At 47.2% G+C, this 14,462-nt stretch overlaps 1 protein-coding gene and 1 pseudogene across 1 annotated transcript in view; one reads left to right on the forward strand and one right to left on the reverse strand.

Annotated features, from left to right (window-relative positions):
• The window catches only part of CACNA1C (calcium voltage-gated channel subunit alpha1 C), a 621,853-nt gene that overhangs the window by 135,400 nt on the left and 471,991 nt on the right, over positions 1-14,462 (forward strand). The gene's annotated exons all lie outside the window — the stretch shown is intronic.
• On the reverse strand, positions 3,531-4,137 carry LOC122892216 (annotated as a pseudogene).

Genomic DNA, 14,462 nt, shown 5'->3' on the forward strand with positions numbered 1-14,462 from the left:
CACACCCAAATGATTTATAGACAGTCCCCAATTTTTGAACTGCTCCTTTATTCATTGTTAGGTTGGCGTTTTAAAAGTAGAAAATTGTAAATGCCATTTAGATTTCCAGGCTGGCCTGCTTAACCCATAACACAGCCGAAACACTCCCTATTACCATGAATCATAACAGAAAATAATATTTCTGCAAATCAGGAGTATAGAATTGCACTTGTAGAGTCTCTGTCTTGAACCAAGTTTGGAAGGCCATCAGCAGTCCCAGCCAGAACATAAACACATTTGCACTGAAGTGTAAAAGCAGGATGTCTGATTAATCTTGACTCTGATAAGAGGAAAGTGAGGAAGGAGCAAGAGGTTCCCAGAGATCGTGGTTCTCGGTCGGGGAAGCAGCGAGAAGAGCAGTGCTGTTGAGGTTCTTGTATGTGTAGCCCATAGGGTCTCCTGTCAGCATTTCTTTCTGGGTCTTCTGTTCTAAATATCATGTGGACCAGCAGGTCCGAGCCGATAGGAGCAAGGTGGGTGGCAGGCAGGGAAGACTCAAGGGCTTCTGTAGTTTTGAGCAGGACAGAAGCCATTGGTGGCCTACCTTCTGGTTCAGAATGGATGGGCCGGGCCCACCCAGCAGAACAGCTTCTGGTCCTCTCCAGGTCAGCAGTCCCATGCCCACCAGTACACGGAGAGGTGGCTTTCTGCCGGGCACTGGCTGGCCCGAAGCACCCCTTCCTCCAGGGGCACCATCATGTTCTTCTAAGATGGACGCTAAAGCTGTCACAACAAGGAGACTGCAGGCGGGAAGGTCCCTCAGTACAGCCCAGACCGGGCACACTATGCTCTTAGGAAATTTAAATCCCTCCACTCTCTTGGCTGCTTTTCTCTACCAAGGCATGTAAATGGAGATTCCCAACTTAAGAATTTATTTGTTCTTCCCTGGGTGGATCACCTCTTTTTTTTTTTTTTCCTTATACACCAGCCTGTAATTTTTAATTAGAATTAACTATCAAAGAAACTGCACTTTTTAAGTCTTTGAAATCTCCGCCTCTCTCTTTCCCTTTCTTCCCTTCCAGCTCCACTCACCCCCTCCCTCCTTCCCGTCTGACCTCCCTTCTTCTCCCTCTCTTCCTCTTTCCTCCTCTCTCTCTTCCTTCTTCCCCTCTCTCTCTCTCCTGCTTCCCTGCATTGTGCATTTACTAAAGCTACTCACTGACCATTGGAAATGCCCAATTAAATCCTGAATGCTGTGTAACTTACATTCAAATTGTACCCCAGGAATTCTGACACAGACTGTGTTTCCCATTGATTTAAAAAATTAAGACTCAGTGATATAATGTAATTCATTATTATGTAATAAAAGCTTATTATGGATTGTAATTTTTCAGTGACTAACTCAATTTTACTTATTAGTGTTCATTTAAATCTTAGCTTATTATATGTTCAATACTACAAGTACTAGAACCATTTTTCTAAAATCAACCATTTGGATTTTTTCCATCAATTTAGAGAAGACTTTCCTCCTGCCTCTTCCTCCAAAAACATTCAGATAAGTGAAGTTTTCCTACATTTAAAGCAGTGATTGAATAGGACCAAACTGGAGGGTGATTAATTTTTAAACCAGAAGCACCAAACTGAACTGCATTTTTATTATTTTCAAAATCTGACACTCTGAGGACCTGTTAGTAGAACCCGGGCTTCTGTAAATCGCCACCCCGAGTGATCAGCTCAGTGCAGAAACAAACCTGTATCTCGAAATGCAACTTGAAGATCGTTTCCAAACCACACTGCAGTTTCATTAGGAATGTTCCCTGATTTACATTTTCTGGCTTTAGTAAATTCAATTCAAATTTATTTCCTCCTAAATGAATTTTCACCACCGGAAGGCCCTTGTATGGAAATGATCTCCTGTCATTATATGGTTTGCCTGCCCCAGAGGGTGAGATGGCCTTGACATTTGAGTGCTGGCCATGGCCTGGAGAGGACCCCGAGTTACCTTTCCAGGCTGCGCAGGCGCGCACCCACGGCTGAGGCAGGTGGGAAGGGCACCCTCACGAAGGAAAGTGCTTGTGTTTGTGCCTTCATCCTTTAGGACAAAACACTCTGATACGGCAGTTCAGCCAAAAGCATCTTTGAAGGCAGCTGGGGAGCTGTCTGGCTGTCTCCCTGCCTCCTCTCCCTTCCCCCAAGGAAGTGGCTTCTGAGGAAGCCTTGAGGTATGCTGCTCTCCACTGAACCAGAGGCCTCCCCTCCAAGGCTACTGGACGTGTTCCTCAGGCACAAAGACGACTCCCCATTTCAAGATCCCTTAGGACTCCAGATACTATAGGCCCTGTATGTGCCTGGAAGATGCTCGCAGTGTCACTGAGTTCCTCCATTACCGAATTATGAAGACTTCAGGTTTAAGAAACAGAAATCGGGGCACCTGGGTGGCTCCGTGGGTTAAGCCTCTGCCTTCAGCTCAGGTCATGATCCCGGAGTCCTGGGATCAAGCCCTGCATCGGGCTCTCTGCTCAGCAGGGAGCCTGCTTCCCTTCCTCTCTCTCTGCCTGCCTCTCTGCCTACTTGTGATCTCTGTCAAATAAATAAATAAAAATCTTTATTAAAAAAAAAAGAAAGAAAGAAACAGAAATCAAACTGAACTTGGTAGAAAAGGTGAAATCCTACAGCGTCTTTGATAGAAAGTCTTCATTTTCTACTCCGCAGATCTCCCGAAGCACGAGGGTGGGGCTCTCAGTTGGGGCGGTGGAGAGGTCAGACAAGGGGTCCTGGAATGAAGGGGAAAGGACAGAGGACCTGCCGGCTCAGCCCTGCCGACCTGGCTGCTGGGGATGGCATTCATTTTGACAAGGCCATCAGAAGGTGACGTGCAGAGCAGCACATTTATTTTATGTGATTCTTAGTTTTCACAATGAGGGACGAATTTTGAGGTACTCTTAAATGTTCTTAAGCATATATCATAAGCTACCACCTAAAACTCTTTTCTAAAATTTTCCCGAAGGAAGTATTTTAGCTCTTGTAAATTAAGTATTGGCTGCATAAAGGCATTTCTCCTGATACTTGCTGGGAGTTTGTCCCCTCTGACCTCTGCCAGGTGTCTCCAATTTGTTCCCTCACCACATCATGCCTGTCATCTCCTGCGGCATGGATCCTTCTGGTCCCTCCTGCTCGGTCATCTTCAGCGTGGCAGCTCCATCCACAGAGAGCTCCCCTAACGTCGTAAGACGGCCACAGCCATTTCAGACAGCCCAGGCTGAAGAAGCAATGTCCTGGGGACTGGAGGCCTCTCTCCCCTGGGTGTCTCTTAGGACCAAGGAAGTTTCCCAGAAGTGTCCAGCAGACTCTGCCATGTCTCATTGGCCAAGAGTTGGTCAAATGTCCCTTTAGCCAGGAGAGTGAGATTATGTTGACCCGTTGAGATGAATTAGGACTTCCCTCCATCATGGGAAGAGGGGGTCACAACCAAACAGAATCTGGGCCTTTCCAGCCAGGCAGAAGGAACAATGGCTTTTGGGGAGCCAGTGATATCAGCTTCGTCCATCAGTCTTCCTGGACTCAGAGAGTACTGTCCACCCATTTATTTAGTTGAAGAGTTCAGTGTTTTTGTTTTTAAGATTTATTCATTTATGAGAGAGAGAGAGAGCAGGAGCAAGGAGAGGGGCAGAGGGACAAGAAGACTCCCCGCTAAGCAAGGAGCCCGGTGAGGATGCAGGCTCGAGCCCATAAGCCTGAGATCATGACCTGAGCAGAAATCAAGGAGGCGGCCGCTTAACCAGCGGAGCCACCCAAAGTGCCCCAAGAGTTCAGCTTTTCACTGAACACATTTATTAAAAAAGACCAAAGCCTATGTCATCACCAAACTCTTCCAATCCTTCTTCCTTTGTTTCTAGCTCCTTCTCCTCAGTTGGGGCAGCTGTGGAGGGGGGAGCGGGATCTCCTGCTGGTGTAGATCCCCCCAGTCTCTACCTTGCTGCTGAGGATCTTGATGTTGACATTGGCCTGGGCCCCCGCAGACAAGCCTGGCCAAAAATATTCGACACGTTAATCCACTGCTTTAGTGAGGACATTGATCTTATCCTCCGTGACTGTCACCTCATCGTCAGGCAGGATGAGGGCCGAGTAGATGGAGGCTTACTCCGAGAAGGAGGCCATGGTGTGGGCACGCTGCTGGTCTGTGGGTAGAGCGAGCACCTCACCCCAGTGTGGCCTTAGCTCTCTCAGAAAAACCGAGCGCCTTTGCAGCAACTGAGGAAAGGCGATACTAACCATTTATATTTTTTGAATCTCTTGTCATATGTAAAAATGTGTTGTTTTTCTCTTTTAAGTTACAATGATTACAGAAATGACTCATTGTTGACCTTGGGCCTCTGCTTCTCCTTGCCTGAGCTGGACAAGGTGGAGTCCCTGCTTTTGATCATGGGGTTGGCTGACAGGATTTTAGAATCAGAAGGCCTTTAAGAACATGTGGCTCGGGACGCCTGGGTGGCTCAGTTGGTTAAGCAGCTGCCTTCGGCTCAGGTCATGATCCCAGTGTCCTGGGATCGAGTCCCACATCGGGCTCCTTGCTCGGCAGGGAGCCTGCTTCTCCCTCTGCCTCTGCCTGCCTCTCTGTCTGCCTGTGCTCGCTCTCCCTCTCTCTCTGAAAAATAAATAACTAAAATCTTTAAAAAAAAAAAAAAAAAGAACATGCGGCTCAAACTTCCCATTTTACAAATAGGGAAACTGAGGTTCCTGCCGGGAGGGCCCTGCCCTGCGTCCCATAGCCAGTTCAGCTGAGCAGGCCTGTGATGCCTTCTGTCTCTTTTCATGTCTTTTCCCTACTTTCATGGTGCTTGGACTCCTTGCCTTCCAGAGAATCAGTGCTATTGTGCACTTTCAAGCTTCTCTCCCTGTTAAAACTCGCCCAAGAACTAAAGACCTAGATAGCAATCATTTATAGCCCAGCATGAATATTAGATATTTCATATTTTAAGTCATCTCTTGAATCATTTAAGACATTCCAAGCACTTATTAACAGCATGAGAATTATTTTGGGAGTAGGAGAATTTCAGTTCTCTCCTTGGTCCTTGGAAAGCACACCAGAGCCTTGCCTGCCTTCTTCATGCGGGAAGGCACAACGGTTTCTGCAGCCACGGCAGAGAAGAGGAAGGGATCTTGCTTCACGTGGGAAAACGTCCCATCTGACACCATCCTTACACCCTTCATTTGATCCAAACATGTTTTGTGAGTATAGCACGAGCTCTTTTGTCTTCTCTGTAAGCAGAGGGCGAGCTGAGGCTCCTGGATAACGGGTCATAGGCCCTGAGAATGCTCCAGGCCCCGCAGATGAAGGCATGTGTCCGACACAGTCCCCCGCGGCCCGCTATCCAGGCAGACTTCTCTTCTCCTTAAGGAGATGCCTTGTATCTGGAAATCTAAGTGCCCATCACAGAAGGCTAGAAAGCCTATTTGTACTACAAAAGTTTTGTCTTTTGTTTTTTCCACGCAGATAAAAATCATCAGAGGGTTCCCAGAAGAGGAGTAGTTAGCGTTTTTACCCTGGAGTACCTACGGGTGTATTTAGAAAGTGACTTGACTTGCACACTGCATGCTATTTAAAGCGAGACACATGTAGTCCTTCCCTTGAAGGGATGTGCCTCTGGACCCTTCAGACCATCAGGTCAGGGAAGCAACATGCTACTACCAAGAAGGTGGCATAGGCAATAATGTCTACAATCCCATCTCTGAGCTGTCCTTCGCCAGGGCCCCTGCCTCACCTTTTTCCCCTTCCAGGAGCTTCTTTCAGAGCAGGGCGCTCGGGCCAAGACCATTCTCCGTGAAGGGCAGTCCCACTCACTGCAGGGTGTTTGGAACCCTTGGCTTTCACCCCCGCTTAAGTCCCTACGCAGGTACTTAAGTCCCTCCCAGGTGACAACTGGGAGAAGATCCATTCAGCACAGAAACGACTAGGATGTTAGAATTCTGGGGTCTGGCTTACTCTTATGTGCAAACCTGTCCTTTCCTCTGTTTTTAGGGCAGTTTTCTGACTCTAGAGGAGGAGGACGCTTCTTTTTGGTCACTTGGCTGCTGACACATTCCCGTGTCAGTCAGCAAACAAATGACATAAACCTTAATTATCACACCCCCCCCACTCCTCTTCTCCCTGCACACCCATGAACCTTTCACTCGCGTGTTCTGGATGCACGTTCACACCAGAGAGTTTGCTAAACAGAGCCCAAGGGGGTTGTGCAGGGTACTGTGACCGGAAGACCTTCACAGCCGGTCTGCTTCTTACCACATCTCAGGGCGCAGAGCCCCAGGCTCTGTTCTCTGGTGCCCAGGCGGCATGTGACGTATGCACACCCACCACTTCAAAGGGGGATGCGGGGTCAGGGAGGCTTGGCAGTTTCTTGGACATCAAACAACGTTTGCAAAACAAATTTGATGAGTTATGAATGAATCAGAACCAGACGAGTTACATTTCTCTCCGAATGTATATTTAAAACTTTCTACACACATAGCAGAGGACCTCCATCCCTTCCCAGAGGATGGGGATCTCAGCCATGTGTCCTGTAGGGTTTGCAAAGCCAGGGTCATTTTCCACAACCTATCTGCATCCTCACCCGTTCCCTTTCCTTGGCCGCTGACCGTGCATCTGGGCCCCTCTAAAGGGCTGGGTGAAACCCGGTGACAGGCTTCCGCACACTCAACTGGGAGACCTCTGTGTGTGTGGAAGTTCAAGGTGCCCTCCCACCGCCACCTGGAGAGGCTGGTTTCTCACAGGCCCAACCTGGAGACAGGCTGGTGGAGGCGGGGGTTTGGGACGTGACAGGTCGTGGTGGTTACAGGGAGGAGGCCGACAACCCGAGGCGCTCACTCTTAATTTGGCTTTCTCTTTCTTATCCTTCTATTCAGGTCTCATTAACTGTCACTTCATCTGACAAGTCTTCCCTAAGCTCCTAAATCCTCTTTCCTGTTATAACCTTTTATCTTGCCCTGTCTTGCCCTTTTCTCTTGCTCTTGTCTCTTAGAGAACTTAAAACAATTTGTAATTATGTATTTATTTGTATGATTGTCTGTCACCCTGGTAGCTGGGTGAGCTGGAGGACCTTATCTTCTCTCCGCCGCAATATCCCCCGTACTTAGCCCAAGGTCTACAGGTAAGAAATAGTTGTGGGATGAATAAATAGTGACAGTCCACTCCTCTTGGGATGGTGATTTTGAACAAGGGGTTAGGCAGAGAGCTTGGTGTACATGGTCTGTATTGGGGATTAACCTTGACTTGGGGGTGCTCAGGGAGGCAGGAGGGCAAGCTGGGCACACCTGGGACTGCTCCATGTAAAGCAAGCAGCCCCCTTGAGAACCAGTGCCTCCATAGGAACACCATGTGCTGTAGAATCCAGGCCTTGGGATGAGAGCCAGAGGGAAGAAGGCCAGTTGACAACTTAAACGATGTAGATGAGTGATTTCAGAAGCACAAGGTAGTATTTTCAAAAATAAAATGCGACACTGGGGGTTGGGAGAATGGCTGCTCCTGGGGGTTGAGCATGCTTCTGATCTGGGAGCAGGTGCTATGGATGGAGCAAAGGGCTCAGGCTTAGCCCTTAAGCCCACCTGCGATTCTAGATTCCACCACGGACCTGCCGTGTGGCTCTTAGCCACGTTGTTTATGCAGCCTGTATTTTCACCTGTAAAATGTGGCTGGTGGTAGCTCCCTCTCTGGGGTGTCATGAATATTCAGTGAGCTGACACGTGTCCAGTGAGTGTTGGTTCTTAGTTGTTTTTCTCTTTTTGAGTAGCCAGCATGGCCCATTTAAGATTTCTTCTGCTCTCCAACCTGGTCTCCTCTTATTTCTGTAGTCAATGACCAGATACACTACCTCACCGTCCTTAGGTACCTGTTGTGCCCTGGGCATGTGCCCATCATTGTGCTAGGGGTGGTAAGGGTTCGGAAGAAACAGGTGTCTCCTATAGAATGTCTGTCCCGTTAACATATTCCTGCGGGAATGTAGCTTTGTTTCTAATACCCCTGTTTCATATTTTATACATGGCTCTGAATACCGTGATTTTCAGTTGATGTTTATATAGGAAAAGTGTATATTGACATCCCTTAAACTCAATATAACATTTTAAAGAAGAGTCTCAAGTTATCTTTCAAATACAATTGGTGGAACATGAGAAGCATTTGTAGGTGTTTTATTGAACCACTTAGTGCCAATAAAGGGAATGGGCTTTGGGGCTATTTTGGGTGCTAAGAGGGGCATCTGACTATATCAAAGGAACATTCATCCATGCCCCATGGGAGGAGTCTTGGCCGCATGTGTTGGAGATATTCAAAGCCAGTGGAGATATTCAAAGCCAGAATAGCGAGGTAGACCAGACTGCTTTTCCAGCCCCTAACACCCCCCACCCCCAACACGGTCTTCCTTTCCCTTTCCCTGACCACCAGCCTTCCTAGAAGGAGGTCATTCATTTGGGCCCTTTTAAAGCTCTGGGAGAAACCAGGTGACAGACTTCTGCACGTTCAACTGAGAGATAGGGAAGTGCTATTTTAAACACCTTCCATCCTAATGTGATCGTTCATATGATAGTTATGTGCTGTATGTATTTTGCTTACATTTTAGGAAATACATTATAATATATTTTGGCTTGGGGTTGATGTAATGCGACACATTATAATTTTTCCTATTTAAAATAATGGGAAATAGGTTACTATTTCCCACAGAACATCTGACTTTCAGAAACGGATTACCAGAATGTGCCTTTTCCCGTGTGGTCCTTATCTTCAAAGAATGTATAGTCTAGTCGGGGTGATAAGACAAACAACAAGAATGGAACTTTCTCATAAGAAATGTAATATAAGATGGTATACAGTTAAATTAGGTGTTGGAGTGTGCAGTCTGGTCTGTTGATTCTGTAGGGATTAGAAAAAACAGAATCCCTTGGGTTGGGGGAGAATCTGGAGAAGCTTCATGGGGGGGACTAGACCTGCCGGAGCTTTGAGACTGGCAGGGCTTGGTTAGGATAGGAATCAACTTACAGGGCATGGCTGTTGGAATGTCAAGGCGTTAGAAGTTTCTTCCAATGAACATTCCTCAGATACCTATAATGCACCAGGTACTGTGTTAAGTATAAAGTGGTAAGCCAAGAAATATAAAACGTTGTGTGATGCCAGTCTCTAATCTCTTTATGGAGGTGGATGGGAAGACATGTACATTGAAGACACACACACACACACACACACACAGAGCATAATGCAAATGCAACAGTTACAACATGCTGAAAGAGAGGAACAGCTGGATAGAGCACTGTTCACAAGAGGGGAGGTGACCTGTGCCCAAGGGGTCAGCATGGCTTTGCCCAGGATAGCTGTGATGGTGGAGATGGTCTGAAGGCCGGAGCATGACTAGGACTGCACACGTTACTAATGGCTGGTTCAACAGCACTCATCAGAATGGATACCATGGCTAGGAGAGCTGCTGCAGGGTTCTGGAGCCTTCTGCCCTGCCTGGCATTAACCCTCTGTTTAGTGGATTTAAGGGAGGATCTGGGGGGCCTGAGGAAGGGGGCCTGGGTGGTGCAGGGCATTTGGGAAACTCAGGGAAATGGCCATTTACCAACCAATATGGAGTGTCTGATATGTCATAATTAGTTGGTACTTACTGTACCTAGTAGTGGAAGATCAGCCCAAATTGGAGCCCGTGGGGTGAGTCAGCCAATGAAGTCAGGTTATCTCCCTCTCCTCACCCCACCCCAGAAAAAAAACCATGTTTCTCCCATAACAAATAGCTTGGTTTTGGGAGTTTTGTTGTTGCTGGTTTTTTGTTTTGTTTTGTTTTGTTTTTGTATTTTTTCGAGGTTGTTTTAGCTGGCTTTACCTGAGGGTCTTAGAGCCCGATTACCACTCTCCCCCTACCCCCCACACATAGAAATACTGGAGAAACGCGATTCCTTTTCCAACTACTCTGAGCATTTGAGTTACTCTAATCCAAGTGCCCCCACCACCTGAGGCTCCTGCCTCAGACCCCTGGACCTCCCCTGCATCCAGTAAATAGAAGATCTATGTCTAGCAGGGTAGAGAGCTTCAGAGCCCTGGGCCAGCTCTCCTGGCTTGTGGTATCCATTCTGACAAGTGAGCGATTTTTAAATATTGCTCCCTGGTCCTTAGGCCTTTCAGTGAGAAGCAACCAATCACACTCTACCCCACTGAAGTCTTGGTCTGGGGTGTATTATTGTTAGAATTGTTTTCCTAAACTCAGTAATCAAATACCTTTAAAAATTTTGTAAGCACCCATTCTATCTATCAGTATGGTAAAAACAAAACAAAACAAAATGAAAAACAAAGACAAAAACACAAACAACCCAAATACCAATAATTCTCATGAACCAACAAACAAAAACAGTCAGAAATGGTCCGTCAATGGTTGTAATCATAAGAAATTCACTGGAAGGAGTCATCACGTGCCTGAAATTTGATGGTTCTGGGAAGACAAATGGTGTTCCATCTGTGTGCCTACTTGTATCCGAGAGAAAGAGAGACAGAGACAGGGAGACAGAAAGAGAGAAGGAGACAGAGAGAAGGGTGTCTGGGCCACTCTGTATCTTGGGCATTGTTTCGTAAGATTCTTAACTGGCTTGTACCACCATACAACACAGTGTTCTATTAGCAGTTGTTTGGCCAAGAATAAAGAATTGCTAATTATATTTCAGAAATACAGTTTAAGGGAGCTGAAGTTTAAAATAACTGTCTTGAGCTTCAGAAAACTCATCTCTGGAAACCATCACGGAAGGATATTTCTACTTTCCAAGAGGGTCTGCTGGGGCAAAAATAGGTCAGATTTTTCTACATTTCAGTCAGTGGCCTCCTGAAAGGTTACTCATCCATTTCTTTAAAACACTAATTGCCTTGCTTTCTCAAGAGCCAAGACCCATCAGTCCTCCAACCACATTCTCATCTAACATCAGAAGGTTTAAAATCCGGTTATTTTAAGTGATGCGTACTCTTAAAAATATGTGTCTGGTTATGTTGTGTATAAGCAGCTCATAGCAGAGATGCAGCAAGTCAAGCTATATAAAATTTAGTAACACATGCCAGAGAGGAGACAGAGAGAGAAGAGAGAACGGGGAGAGAGAGAGAGACTGACTGATATCCTTATCCTTTCCTCTAGGAGAGGCTTGCATTTCACTTTTAACCCGTTTCTAAAAATGGCAAATGCAAAGTAAGAAAACAAGTTTATCTGTTGCAGGAAGGAAGGAAGGGCAGGGAGAGGAATCCGATCTTCAGCTTGGTGTGATTTTATTTTTATCAGACCGTTCTTGCAACAGAACATCTGGGGGGAGTGACTAGTGCAGTTGGGGTCTTACCCATGTTTCCACAGCTTCATTTGGGTCATTCTCAGAGATCCATTTCCCCAGGGCCACGCTGGAAACTACAAACTCTTTGTGGGAGAGGGAAGTAGGGATATATGAAAGTGTGTCCCAAGTGAGATGTTGGCGATATTGCTAATAACAGCAGCGTTCGGGTTTATGCTGTCCTTCTCTGAGAGCGTGCAGGTGGCTCGCCTTGCTTCCCTTTCGTATGAGGAAGGCCGGGCTTGGTGGGGCTGCCTCGATTCGGAAGCCTGGGGAGATGAGGAGGAGCGAGGCATTCAAGTTTAGGGCTGGATCCCAACACATCCTCATGGGGCTGGCGATGACATTTGGTCCTGGTGTCTGTGATCTCAAAGGCAGTGATGGGCAGAGGTGATCAACTGTAGACTGGTGGGATCTCAGAGAACTGGGCCAAGTTTCTCTGTTTGGCAGCATCCCAGTAATTCAAGTGTATTAGGGGGAAACGCATTAGGTTGGATTTTTCGTTCACTGGTTCAACCATTCAATGTCTGTTTCTTGGTCACCTGTGAAGTGTCCAGCACCGTGCTCCGGCCTCTACTTGGGGCACATTGGAGTCGGCTACCTTGTCATCTCCACCAGTTCAATAGCCCCATCCCATTGGAAGCTGCAGCTGTAATTGGTTATTTTGTGCCGTAGGGAAGGAAGAAGGTATGTGGATGGGTAATGAGCACCGGCTGGGATCTTACGTGTCAGCGTGGTTGTGTAGTGATGGTGAGAACCGTCTCTCGGGTACCTTTTAGCAAAAGGGAACATGAAGCTTTCAAAAAGGCCCTATTTTCCAGTCAGTGTTAGGCCTGACTTTCCACTTGTTTTGCGGTCAAGTGAAGGACCTGCTGAAAACCCAGGGGTCCAGGTGCACGTCAGCACGCAGGTGCCCTCAGCTTCGGCACCAGGAGCGGTCTATCAGGCAGATCTTGCTGATTTAGCAGCCCTCCCCAGGCCATCAAGTCAGGGCCACTTACAGTTTGGGATTCTGCACCTCCCAGAATGCTACCCCACTTTCTTACACTTTTAGAAACTGCATTCCAGTAGCATTTTTGGACTGGTCTGAACTGTGCCTGGCCACAAGAACGTCAGGCCCTGTGGGTACATGGTCCCCCTACTAGAAGCCTGGGTGTCTGACTTTGGAACAGAAGGAATGTGACCATGAACTTCAACATCTCTAGAGACAATGCTGAAAGCAGACTTGATGGTACTGTGACTGAGTTTTGTAAGAATATGAAGCTCTCTGGAGTTTTGTTGAAATACAGCCATCACGAGGATCACTGTTACTTACCTGCTGATTCTCATTCTTTCAAGAGCATAAGTTAATTCATACAGGTTTGGCCTTGCTCAGAGGTTGGGATGGGGAGTGGGATGATCAATGGGACTCGCTGTCAAATCCCCAGTTGTTCTGCTCCTTCTTTTACTTGTCATTCTCTCTGCTACCTTTATGTTATTTGCACAAGCTTGGGGGACCAGAGGCAGGAACTGGCATTTGGATTAATGGCTAGATAATCCAGAACAGTCGAAGAACCAAGAAATAATGTTTATGTTCTGTTCTGGGTCATATATTTTTATGGGGTGATGGTGAAAGAAATAATGACTTTAGCTTCTTAAGTACATACTTCTTGCACTGATATTAAAATTAGTTACTGTCTGCATTCGCTGAGTGCATGTCCACCATGGTGGAGGGAGAGAACTCAAGGGTGAGTTTGGGGGAAGGAAAGAAACCACAGATTTAGTTGTTGCTGTTCGCTTCACTTGAAGTAGAGATTTGAATTAGCACATACTACCTGAATTAAACAAATTATACTTACAGAATACTGGATTTTAATTTATTGGATCTGCTTAAAGCATGAGAAACTTGTATATGTGATAAACATTTTTTTTTTTTTTTTTTTTAGACTAGAGAGTGGGATTTGGTTCTTAGAAGGCAGAGCTTAGAATTTTATAGAAAGAGAGGTGTTTTATGTAGGTCATGTATTATTACTGTTAATATCTTTGCCGTTTACCCGGAATGCTGTCCCTGCCATGTTTGAGGCCGTGCTCCTTCCTTGCTCCCTCTTTCCCCCCACTGTGTGTGTTGTGTGCAGACTGTGTGTCTGGGATGGCAGCAGAAGCTAAGGTTATGAGAGCGAACAGTTTGGTGTGATTTCTGCCTTTGGTGGAGCTTAGGGTCTGATGGGAGAGACGAACAAAGGAAACCTGTAACCGCCAGACACTTGAATTTTCTCCTCTGCTCCCAGAGCCAGACCAGAAGACCCTGAAAATAATTCCACTACCTGTCCCTTGGAGCAGTTTACAAATTGCTCCATGATTTTTATCCTTATGCTATCTTCCCTTTTGGAATTAGTGTGATGATGGCTCTTTCAGTGGTGGGATGACAGAAAGGAAACCATGACCCACTCATGCTGCCCACCCTGGGCTCCTGACTTCCACAGAACCCTCTGGGGCTGAGGCTTACTGATTTATGTTCCAAGATAGAAATGGTCAGTTAGGACAGGGCACCTGCCACTTCCCATTCATTCCAAGCCAGGGAGTCGGGCGCGTGTATGACGGCCCAGAGAGGGCCCAGCTTCGGTTTGGAGTCCGGGCTGACCTCCAGAGCAGGGGAAAATGCCCCTTGGCTTTTGTGCTGAGGCTTTCTCCCGTGCTGCTTATTAGCCGGCCTCCAGGTGTAAGTCCTCACCTGTCTACAGGTGCCCTCTGCGCGCTAGGCTAGGGAGGGGTGCTCCTGGGCCCCTGGCGTGGAGGTGGGGCACCGCCTCCTGTGGGCTGCCAGGCGGGTGGGGGGGGGAGCAGTGGGGGCCGGCTGGGGAGAGGGTCGGGCCGAGGCGGAGGCGAGATTATTGCCTGTTACACATGGACATCTAGACGGGGGAAGAAACATAACGGCTTTATTTTTAGGCTTTGCTAATTCTCACTCTTCTCCTAGTTCGCTGCTACCTGGCAACAGCTCATTGTCATGGCAACGCCAATGTTAATGAGTGAAGCTCTCTGTGTGTCTGTTTTACCCTGTGTTCGGTGACAGACACTCGGCGTGGAGCTATCTTTCTGGCCATCAGAGGCTGATCGCCAGCCTCCCTTCTCTGCAGAAGGCCTCCCAGGCCCTGTCCGTGAAGGAG

Source organism: Neovison vison, chromosome 12 (assembly GCF_020171115.1).
Source record: "Neovison vison isolate M4711 chromosome 12, ASM_NN_V1, whole genome shotgun sequence".
NCBI classification, from domain to species: Eukaryota; Metazoa; Chordata; class Mammalia; order Carnivora; family Mustelidae; genus Neogale; species Neogale vison.